This window comes from Crocodylus porosus, unplaced genomic scaffold, assembly GCF_001723895.1.
Source record: "Crocodylus porosus isolate Cpor-Errol unplaced genomic scaffold, CroPor_comp1, whole genome shotgun sequence".
NCBI lineage: Eukaryota > Metazoa > Chordata > Crocodylia > Crocodylidae > Crocodylus > Crocodylus porosus.
In genome coordinates this window covers 35,663,794-35,675,065 of record NW_017728943.1, presented here as the reverse complement: position 1 = coordinate 35,675,065, position 11,272 = coordinate 35,663,794, and positions in this window count along the sequence as shown.

The window sequence follows — 11,272 nt, the reverse complement described above, 5'->3', positions numbered from 1 at the left end:
GTAATTAAACATCTGGGAGGCTGGAGGTAAAATGCTTTGATTGAGAAACACCAGAGTGCCACGGAACCTCAGGGGAATGGCCATAGAGTCTGGACAGGAAAAAATATACTATTCTGTGGATCTGGGGTCCCAAGAGAAATGGTATTGCTGAGCCTGTGGAAGAAGATGGGCCTAACTGGAAGTTATTTGCCTCCCTCCAGCACTGCATTGCACTTCCCATAATAGCAAGATTCCTACATCAGTCTTGGTAACAATTTCAAACTATAATCAACTCCTTTCTAGGGCTTCCTTTCTTGTCCTGGTGACAACTTATTTAGCAGAATGTGCAGATTTGTTAGGATCTGACAGGACCATACCATGAACAATTCTGCTACGGCCTTAAACTTGCAATCTCAGGGCTGTTAACCATACACTTTAGCGCTTGTACCACCCTACCCCACTTTCTAGGCCTGATGACTGATGATTCCCTATCTCACTCTGCAGAGCCCCCCAAGTTATATGAAGGCTAGAGAGGACATGCATGGAGGCACAAAAGAGAGGCATGCTGCCAACCCTAAGAATATAAGTGGTCTAGGTGGCTAGATCAGCACTGAACTGCCATTTGGAGGCTGTCATTTCAACTGGAGCCTGTTAACTGGGGGCCCAAAAGTAATTCTGGCTCCAAAATATCAAGCAAGGTTTTACATGGATATAACTTTCTTCCAGGAGGATAGCCAGCCTGTATACTACATGAGGTGAAATTCTCTCCATGTCCACAAAGCCTGAGTAACTGGGCACTGCATCATTCAAATGCTGCTAGCACAAATGTTTACTAAGAACTAGACTGATCCCACCAAACCCATTTCATACCAGGCACTCACTTGCAGTCAGATAGTCACTTCCAGTCATCTCTGGCTAAGCCTGCCTCATATCCCCCGAGACATGGAGTATCAGTGGGACACATCTACATGAGATGCAATGATGCCATAGCAACAAGCTACTGCACTGTAGCTCATGGCTATGGCACCATAGTGTCACCAGACATAGATCATGACAGCAACACTACTGTGCAATAGTAACAAGCAAGTACTAAATGACTGTGCAGTAACAACTGCGCAGTCCACCACTTGTGTAGATGCGTCCAGTGTTTCATACTGTCCTGATGACCCAGGAATAGAAGCAAGGCAGATCAGACACAATTGTGCCAGGGACTGCTAAAGGGAAATGCAGAGTTTGCTGCAGGACCTTGCAAAGCTTCTATGCCCTATCTTCAGGAGCTGTGCCCTGGCAAGCTCTCAGACTCAGCAAGGCTGCTGCAGTGAACAGAAGCCCCCTCAGAGATAAGGTTTAGATGACTGTTCACTCCTAAACCCCTTGTACACAGTGTCTTATATGGCTTAGTACTTTCTAGCATCCAACTAATAGATGGAGCTACTGGGAGAGTGGATAAGACAACATAAGCTGATCACAAAAGTCATCAGTAGGCAGGTAACTCCCAGCTCCTGCACAAAGTGTCATCTTCCAGCTTTTCCAGTGCTTAACCAAAATCAGCATGTGGATCACAAGCAGCTGGCTTTGCCTAGGTGATTTGGATCTATGTTTGATGCTACAAAAATCCTTTTTATGCAAATACTTTAAAGAGATACAATATAGGGGCTGCCTAAAATACAGACAGGGAGCCAATCTTTCTTTTACTCTGAGTGTGCATTTATTTCTTGTGGAGAATGGCTGCTCTCATAAAAATATAACAGCTAAAGTATCCTATGTAAGAAACTGAAGACTAAATAATTCAAAAACTACTATCGAGTCAATGTACTTTCTGTTGGTTTGTCAATAGGGGCTTTTTTCAATTAGACAACTTTATTGCAATGATGAATACCAGGGGCCCAATCTATTGCTGCTCTCTTATAAATTTAAGTCGGTTAAGCCAAACAATCTATAGCTGCTATCAAATAAATCTGATGGTTGTGAGTTATGACAGATGAATTGAGTTCTCTTGGCAGACTGTATCTGCTGCTCCTGTATTCAGCACTCAAGCAGCAGAAGTATTTCTCCTTACATGGCTTTCCTGTGACACCCTAGCTGCACGGTGGTTTTCAACCTTTTCAACTCAAGGCAGCCTTCTGTAAGTTTCATGATTTTGGCAGCACCCCAGTTGAGAACCACTGTAAAGTCTAAGTTTACCTACTTTTTCCCAGGCTGCTGCCTCTGCCACCACCAGCTGAAACTACCCCATGCTCCTCTGTTTCCAGAAGAGGTATGCAGGGCTGGAAAGGGAAGCTTCCCTCCCTTCCCTTCTTCTCATTGCCTGGCAGTTTGTAAATAAGGATGCAGGTTATGCAAAAGCCATATGTGACTGTCCTATACCCTGGATGCTCAGCCCTAACCCATGGGCCAGATCCAGCCCTCAGAACCATGTTATCTAGCCTGTGGGTACAAAAGTTTGGCAGCAGGGAGCAATGGCAGCTAACTGATGCTCCCCTGCTGTAAAATTTTGAGACATGGGGGAAGCTCTGTGAGTCTGATAGTGTGGCCTGATGTGCTAGATTGAATGCGTGGGGCTGACTGGAGTAGAGCAAGATCAAGTAGGGCAGCACAGGGTGGTATGGGGTTGAGTAGGACAGCATAAGGCTGAGTGGGGCGGTGTGGGGTGAAACAGGGTGGCAGCAGCGCAGGGCACAATCCTGGTATGTGGGGCCTGATCTGGTTTGTGATCTCCATGCAATTTATCTGACCTAAAAATAAGGGCCAAAAGATTGAGCACCACTGTCTTACACTCCAAGAGTCCTCCTGTGGGCTGCTGTCTGCGTTTCCCATGTACAAACTCCCAGCCAGCAGGGAAGAGGAGCAAAGCAGGGAAGGGAAGGAAACAAAACTTAATGCAGACAAGAGTGCCCACTAGTGCCACACAGCTGCTTCACTTTCCAGCCCCACATACCCTTCCTGGAAACATGGACACATGGAGCAATTCCATCTGGTTGGCTGGCTGAGGCAGCACCAATGTCTGCACCCTTGAAATGGTGTTGCAGCTCCCCAATTGAGAAAGATTGCCATAACAAGATAATGTCTAACAACGTCACTGTTACTTCTTCTTGCAGCTGCTTTTCAACTCTCTACTTTGACTGTGAGCCAAATTTCAGAGCAGCGCATGGAGAATAGGCTTCACGCATAGACCAGATAATCCAGTGGTGTAAATTAAGCAAACACTATTGACAGTTTCAAAGCTACACTAGTTCTACTAGCTGAGGATCTGGTCTATTCACAGTAACAGCTGGGGAAATGGACACCCATATCCTGGCTTAGATCAAGTCCATATCGCAGAGGCAAACTACTTATGATGATCCTACAAGGCATGGGAATAATATGAATTAGGAAGAGTGGACAGTGCAGTCAGATATACTTCATAAATGTGGCCCTCTGCTGTACAACCATGAGATTTCAGATGGACCATAAATTACAAGGCTCACTTCTACTTCATGTTCCTGAACTGGGCAGGGTTTTCTTGCATGCTGTGTCAGAGAGAATTTGGCCCTGTGCATTTCATCTCTGATGCCAGCTCTGATTTTATTTAGAACATGCTGTAGTGCTACAGCCTCAAGGCTGCAAAGGCTCAGTGCCAGTCTCCAGCAAGAGAGGCCAGGGCTCTATAAATAGTGTGACTGGGCTGCTAGGGGCAGCCTGTAATCTGCTTGAGTTTCTTGCTTAGCAAGCCAGGGGTGAACCAAAATCCAGTCGGTAGGAGACATGAACCCTTCTTTGCACTAGCAACAATTCTGCATTCCAGACCATAATTAACTGTCTTAAGTATGAAGGTAATATCATGCAAGAAAACTCAACACTAAAAAAAAAACCCGCAACCAACCAAAAAAACCCCATATTCTTTTGTGCTCCCCCCCTACACCTTAGCTTCTCACCAACTGTGCCCTTGAGGAGCATTCCCTCTGCACAAGGAAATCAGCTCTTCCCCCCGCTGTTCCCATCTCTAAAATACAAGTAAGTAAAAATAATAAATCCAAAAATAGACTAAGGGCAAAGAGGAAAGATGAATCCTCATCCCCGGAAGGCCCATGGAGTTTTTGGAAGAGTCTAGGGCTCAGCTGCAGATATTAAAATTTACCAGCTCTTGCATTAATCATGCATCATCGTAACCTGAATTCACAAGAGGCTTTGCCTACAGTTGTTTATATAATATGCTGTCTTTGATACAGAGGGCCAACTTCATCAAAACAGGACCAAGAGGTCACACATGTGAAAACATAAACCAGCTCATTGTCATGCACTTGTTATTTATCTTTCAAAGTACTTCTTAGGGCTGGGCGGTTTTTCATAACATCCCTACTTGATACAAAATCTTTCATGATAGAAAGTAATCCTCTTTCCCCAGGTATGCAGCACAAGGTATATTCCTCTACATAGTAACGACTACCTTTCAAGTACTGCATTTCATTTACAATAAAAGTTTATTTATTAGTAGCTGCATCACTAAAAGCATATTTCAGAATCAGAGAAACCATTATTTTTAAGCTCCATGCTCTCAGGTTTATCAGCAGAGCTGCAGCAAGGATTTACAAGCAGAAATAGGTTTCTAGTTTTATTTTAGAAAACTCATCCTAAAAAGAAAGACATTTAAGTCACTTAAGGGCACGTCCTCTTGTTATAGTACATATGCAAGCCGAGAGGACTATCTGGGTCTTGAATATCACACATTATACTTGCAAGAAAAACTTCTAAGCTGTATGAAAACAGCTGGATTTTGTAAGTCCTAACTTCCTCTGAGATATTTAGTCTGTATCTTTTGAAGGTCTTATATGTCTATAAGTACATATCATGTGCTACACTTCCTGCCATTAATTACACAACCAAATAACCATTAATTACACAATCATTGGACCAGTCATTGGGGCACAAAAAGCTGGTACTACATGCTTTATACATACAGACAACCTTCTTTGAATAAACTTCTAAATTCTTTATTCAAACTTGAAATTATTATACTGTTTGAACTTTAATGGTAAATACATCCATCCTTTATGACTATCACTACAGACCTGCGTAAATACTTGCAATGCATATGCTTCTCCACCAAGGGGCAGAACACTACTGGGTCTTCAGTCAAAATCACACAGGCATTATGACAGCAGTCTGGAGAATTTTCCTTCATAAAGGAAAGGATTTGCATTAGTAAAACCTACAGCTGCCTGACTGGAAGTAACGTTTTCTTATAGTTCCAGGCAAATTGTTTAATTTTGTATTGCTATTTCCATTGTTTAACTATATATCGATAGTTAAGACCATAGACATGTGGAAGTGTTTTCAAAACTACTTTTGAATGCAAAGACATTTTGCTGAGGTCATATGAATTTCAGTATTAATAAAAACATGTAAAAGGTTATGAGACTTAGAAAAATGCAGACTGTTTGATAAATATCAATTCCGGCATACATTTTGATTCCTTTTTTTCTTGTTGAGTCACATTTGATGTATTAAACTAGCCTATAACAACACTTTGTCCATAATGCCTTCCATGGCAGGATCTTAAAGTGCTTTAAAGAATTAGTCTGCTGACACTGGAAAGTTAGACAGCTTCACTTTTAAATAAAGAAATGGAGGCACAAGCAATTTAACAGCCACATTTTCAGAAACTGTCCAATTTTGGATGCCTCAATTATAGTTGGAGAGAGGTTACACTATGGAGAGTGATTTTCAGAAGGGCTGAGAAATGTGACTGCCACTAAATGCAGCTGTAAATGCCTTCTGTTTCCAAAAAAATCAAACTCAAGAATCTTAAATTGTGTACCAAAAATCCAATTAGCTAAGGTAGTAGCTAACCTTATCTAGTAGCTATCTGCTGCACAGTATTTACAGGCAGTAGCCAACTCCACAGTAGACTAATTTACTGTGCAATAAATGATGTGCAAGTGTAGACACTGACACTTTACTGGACAATAGATTAGTCTACTGCACAGTAAAGCATCTTGTGTAGATGTACCTCATGTTTACTCACTCTGTCTAAATGTTTGGAGAAAGTAAATCCTACTTGCCATATTTCAGTGTCATGATTTTGTTGAGTTTTGATTTTAAAATTGTGATTCCTTTTCGCAAGATGAAGCCATGCCTTTCTGGTTTTATGCCATCATATGTAACCAGCTTCTTTCTCGAGTATTCTCACCCTTTCACCCACGTTGAGATGAACCAAGAGAAGACTGTAGTACATCCATGAAAAACATGCCATTTACAGACTGTCCTTGACTTACGACAAAGGGCACTCAGGATGTTTATAAATTGACACCCTGTTGACCTTCTGACATGAGTTTTGACTTTATGACGCTGGATACAGCTGTGTCCAGATGGTAAGTCTGGTGTGGTGGAAGGGGAGAGGGAAGGGAAGGGGTGTGGGAGGGCAGATCAATGCCCCCATGGTGAGGGAGGGGCTGGGGCAAGTTGCTCATCTGGCGGCTCAAACACCAGCTACCACCACTCGTCTGGGAGGGCTGGGGGGGCATGCCCCCAGATCTGTGTGGGGCAGGGCGGGCAGGGCCGGGGCTGCACTGGGAGCAGGGGCTATGTACTCCCACTGCTCACCCACTCAGGGCAGGGCAAGTGTGGGACAGGCTGCTGCGCTGCCTCCAGACAAGCCACGCCCCCCACCCCCAGACCAACCACAGCTCTGCCCCACGCCCACCCTGTCCCAGCTTGGCGAGCAGCAGTAGGGCATGAGAGGGGTGGGGCATGTGCCCCCAGATCAGGGCAGGGTAAGTCTGAGCACTGCCTGTATTATTAATGCTTTTTTCCCCCCCTAGCTGCCAGCCCAGTCTGTCTTGTAAGCTTGAGCACATTTTATCCAATTATCCATGGGAAACAACAAAAACAGAAATGCCCAATGCCATTTTTACCAACACTAGAGTATAGGCAAGAGGCACACTCCAACTCGTAGGTCTGGTACAGCATTCCTTTGTGACTTTGGACCATAGGTTCACAAATTTTCTAAAATAGCTTTCATTTTTATGGCCTGGATTTTTGGTACAAAATTCGAGATTCCAGAGTTTGATTTTTTTGGAAACAGAAAGCATTTACAGCTGTATTCAGCAGGAGTCGCATTTCTGAGCCCTTCTGAAAATCACTCTACATAGGCAACTGTAATTGAGGCATCCAAAATTGGACAGTTTTTGAAAATGTAGCTGTTAAATTGCTTGTGCCTCCATTTTTTTCTTAAAGGCGAAGCTGTCTAACTTCCCAATGTCAGCAGACTAATTCATTACCATCTCTAAAGCACTTTAAGATCCTGCCATGAAAGGCATTATAGGCAATGTGTTGTTATAACAAGCTAGTTTAACACAAAAAGCAATGGGTGCATGTGTAGATGCACTCCCAGGGTAAGTTTACTGCGCAGAAAGCTTTCTGCACATTAATTACATGTGTAGACGTGCCCATACAAGATCTGTTTTCTCACTTAGCCCAGTGAAACTCTTTTGATTTTTTACTAGGAAAGGAAATCAGGTCCACATAACATTGGTAAAATTATTGATGTTTCCAAAAAGCATATTAGACATATTAGGGTTTTGCCACATTTTTAAGCCTCTTATCATTAGTGACTATAGAGATAAATCCTGCAAAAGTACTGTTTTTGTTACAGAAAGATTGCATAAGCAATACAAGGTAGATCTGAGAATATATAAAATACAGCAATTAATGAAATAGTACTGGACAATCCAAATAACAGATGTGTTTGCTTTCTGTCACTGCCTCAGCACTGCTGAAAAATTTAAGCTTGTGACATTTAGTTACATATATTAGGCTGCGTCTGTCTCAACCCTTCCTAGCCATGAAATGAGAACATCTAACTAGGTCATAGGAGTGGAATCCACTTCTTGCCAAATGCTTTGAAGTCCTCTGCAAGACTAGAATATTATTAGCATTATGTCTAGAACCCATTTAAGAAGCCACACTCACCACGGATAGAAACAGCCAAGAACAGCATCCTGAACCTGATACTGATGGGGAAACACTTATCCCTACACAGTTGCAAATTGCATCTCCAGTGGTTCAGCAATTTCTTCTCCTCACATCCATACCTGCTGACCTGACTGTGCATTACAATAATCAGGATAGGAAGAAAGTGACAGGGACCCACCTGAGCATCAGCTGAAAGTGGCTACTTCAGTCCCTGCTTCTATAACTTGTCCAAGCATCCTTCAACATTTAAATACCCTGGTGACATGTGCAATTCAGAAATATATATATTTTTAATATTCATTTCTTTTTCCTTGGAACATAAATTACACTTAAGAAGCACTGGCTAAGAAAAATCACTAACAGCACAGAAGTAACACTTTACAGCTTTGAACATACTATTCAGAATAAGATTTTATGTTTTCTAGAATACTTCAACAATGAAATGATTGGCATAATGATGGAAGGTTGTACGAGTACAAGATTTCGTTAGCCAATAGGGATATAAAGTGTTATATGGAAATGAGTAAATTTTAGTACTTTTCTTTCACACCCTTCTTCAAATACACTCCTTTCAGTTGACCTTTATCACTCATCTCTTGCAATGCCAATTGATCCCATTCCTGCAATGGATCTTTAAAATAAAGCTGGAAAATACTCTTCCTCTTGCATTATTTCCTTCAAATTCTGTAATTCTTCAGGGTTGGTACGTGCATCTTATTTCCTGACATTCCTATTGTGCTTGAGTTTAGGTTCTGTACACATATTTCAATACTGTATTTAAAACAAACAAAATAAGCTCCTCCTATATTGAAAGACCATTACTTTTGTGAAGCCAAACACTCAAATGCTAGACTTAAAGTTGCATACAGACAGAGCAGTCAAGTTAACGTAATGCAGTCTTTAATTAGGCACATCATCCAAATGCTCCCTCCAGTAAAGGGTTAGTTTATTTCCTTATGGCTATTCTGTGGTCCACAAATACTTCACAATGCTCTGGAAACTGGAGGGTATTATCCCCATTTTACAGTTAATGAAATAAAACCATTACTTTCAAGTGCCCACTAATATGGAGTGGCGAACTGAAGACACCCAGACTCCAATTTTCCATAGTACTAAGAACTTAATATATTCAAAGCTCAGATATATTGGACTTCATCTGCTATGGCAAGAGCTCAGAACTTACCAAATCTAAATCCATGTTTCCAACAGTAGGCACTAAGCAAATGAACTTGAAACTGTGAAAAATGGGATTTAAGTGACTTCCCTGGCATCATTTAACAACAGCAGGACAGAGGCATAAATAGCAGAACTCCAGGGTGACACACAAGTACTTTAACACGAGACAGCAGTTTCTTTTCTTGCAGTTCCCTGCCTCATCCATTAAATTCCTTCCAATTTCTGCAACAAGTGAGACTGAGGAGCTACAGATGACAAATTCATTGCACAATTCTGTTTCATTCTTAGGGACCATAAACCCTATACACTGGACGAGGTCCAGGCACTGGGGGAAATTAAAGACTGCATTGTAATAGTCTTTAAAATCTGAAGGATCCAGTGGCCTTATCCAATTGGTGACATCACACAAGGGAACCTACCCCACATGCACAATCATCCAAATCCAGATCAGTCCCCACAGAGAACCTGAGACCTCCAAGGTGAAAACCAGCATGCCTAGACAGCAGAGCACGAGTTATAAAACCCATTCTGTTACAACCAGCTTTTTGGCTTTGGCCATGGGCCAATTTCTTAATTGGAGTTTCAGTTTCCCCGTATATAAAAATGAGGATATTACTAAGCTACTTCATGAGGACACTAATGCTTAAGTTATTTGTACTGTGCATTGTAATATGTATGTGCAAAGCAAAGTATTCATATTGCAAACACACTTAATTCTGGCATTCCCTAATTTTTAAGTGCTTGACTTGACAATGGAGGAGGGAGGTTCCAGTGTCCTCCTTTTCTTTAGGAAACAGAAATTGCATTGTATTGACACTCAACATGGATTATCATCACAATTCTTTGGCAATTTAGACCACTCCAGTCCTCCACCACTCCAGCTAGGGGAATGACTGGTTGCAGGAACACACCCTTACCTTGTGTCACCTAATCAGTAGAGGAGGATGATACACACTTTATCATCTGGTTCCACAGGTGTTTGCCTACAGCAAAGGAATGTGGAGACTGAGGATTCCCAGGCTGTTCTAGTCTGCCTAAAGAACTGTAGTACTCCAGCTATTATACACCCTGTCCCCATGTGTCTACTGCAGTTGTTCTGAAGCTTTTTTAGGCTTGAGCCATTCCTCCATAACTTTTCTGTAGTTGGCAGTATTCCCTATAGAGGGGCAGAGGGAGCACCTCCTTTTCTCCATACAAGAGACATGCCCACCCCCACCGAGCTTCTGCCTCAGTACATGAAGCCCAGGGGTGCCTCTTACCTGCCAGGAACCACAGAGACAGGGGCAGCATTTACCCTATCCTGTCTGTAGTGGTGATGTTGCCACTAATCTGGGCTCTCAGGCAGGTCAGCAACAGCAGCCCTGTGGCAGACTGTCAGGCCAGGCTGCAGCTGCTTCTCAATCCAGCCCCACAATATGTCTCAGAAAGAAAGGCACAGTGGGCAGCTCCACCTGGCAGCAATAATGGGGCAGCACCCTGGTTGAGAATCATTGGTCTCCCCTTTCTCTCTCTAACCTCCCTGCTTCCAGCTCCTACCTCTCCACTTCTACATACTCCACCCTATTTCACCAGTCTTGTCTCTCTTGGTTCCTACCTCTGGATCCTCTCTATTTGCTTCAGCCTACAAGCTCAAGACCATCACTCAATTCTGCTTCTCCTTGACTCCCATAATCCTTTTTCCACTTGCCACACTCACATATATCAAACCAATGTTTGTGTTTCTGCCTCTTTCCCCCATGCACCAGTTGGGTCAGGAGGTAAGGGCACAAGAAAAAAGTTCTTCTCTGGTTGTTGAATAGAGCAGCCACAGGGGAAGCCAGAGTGTATACAGCAAAAGACAAATCCTTGATAAGAAATGCAGCCCCCTTTTCAAGTTCCACATTCCTGTTTACTCTGTGGATTAGACTGCAGTCCATTTCACTGCTCTTCCTAATATTACTTGCATCTTTCAAGGGGAGAAACAGTTCAAAAATAAGGAGAAAATGGCAGGGAAACTTAGGGGCAGAAATGGTGACTGCAGCTACTTAATGTTTTGGTTTTTTTTATTATGAATATACTTTTATTTAACAGTGTTCCTTTAATATGTTTATCTTATGAATATTATGCTAACATCTGATTTTTAAAAATGCTATTATTTTGACTGCTGTAGAAAGCTTTTCATGAC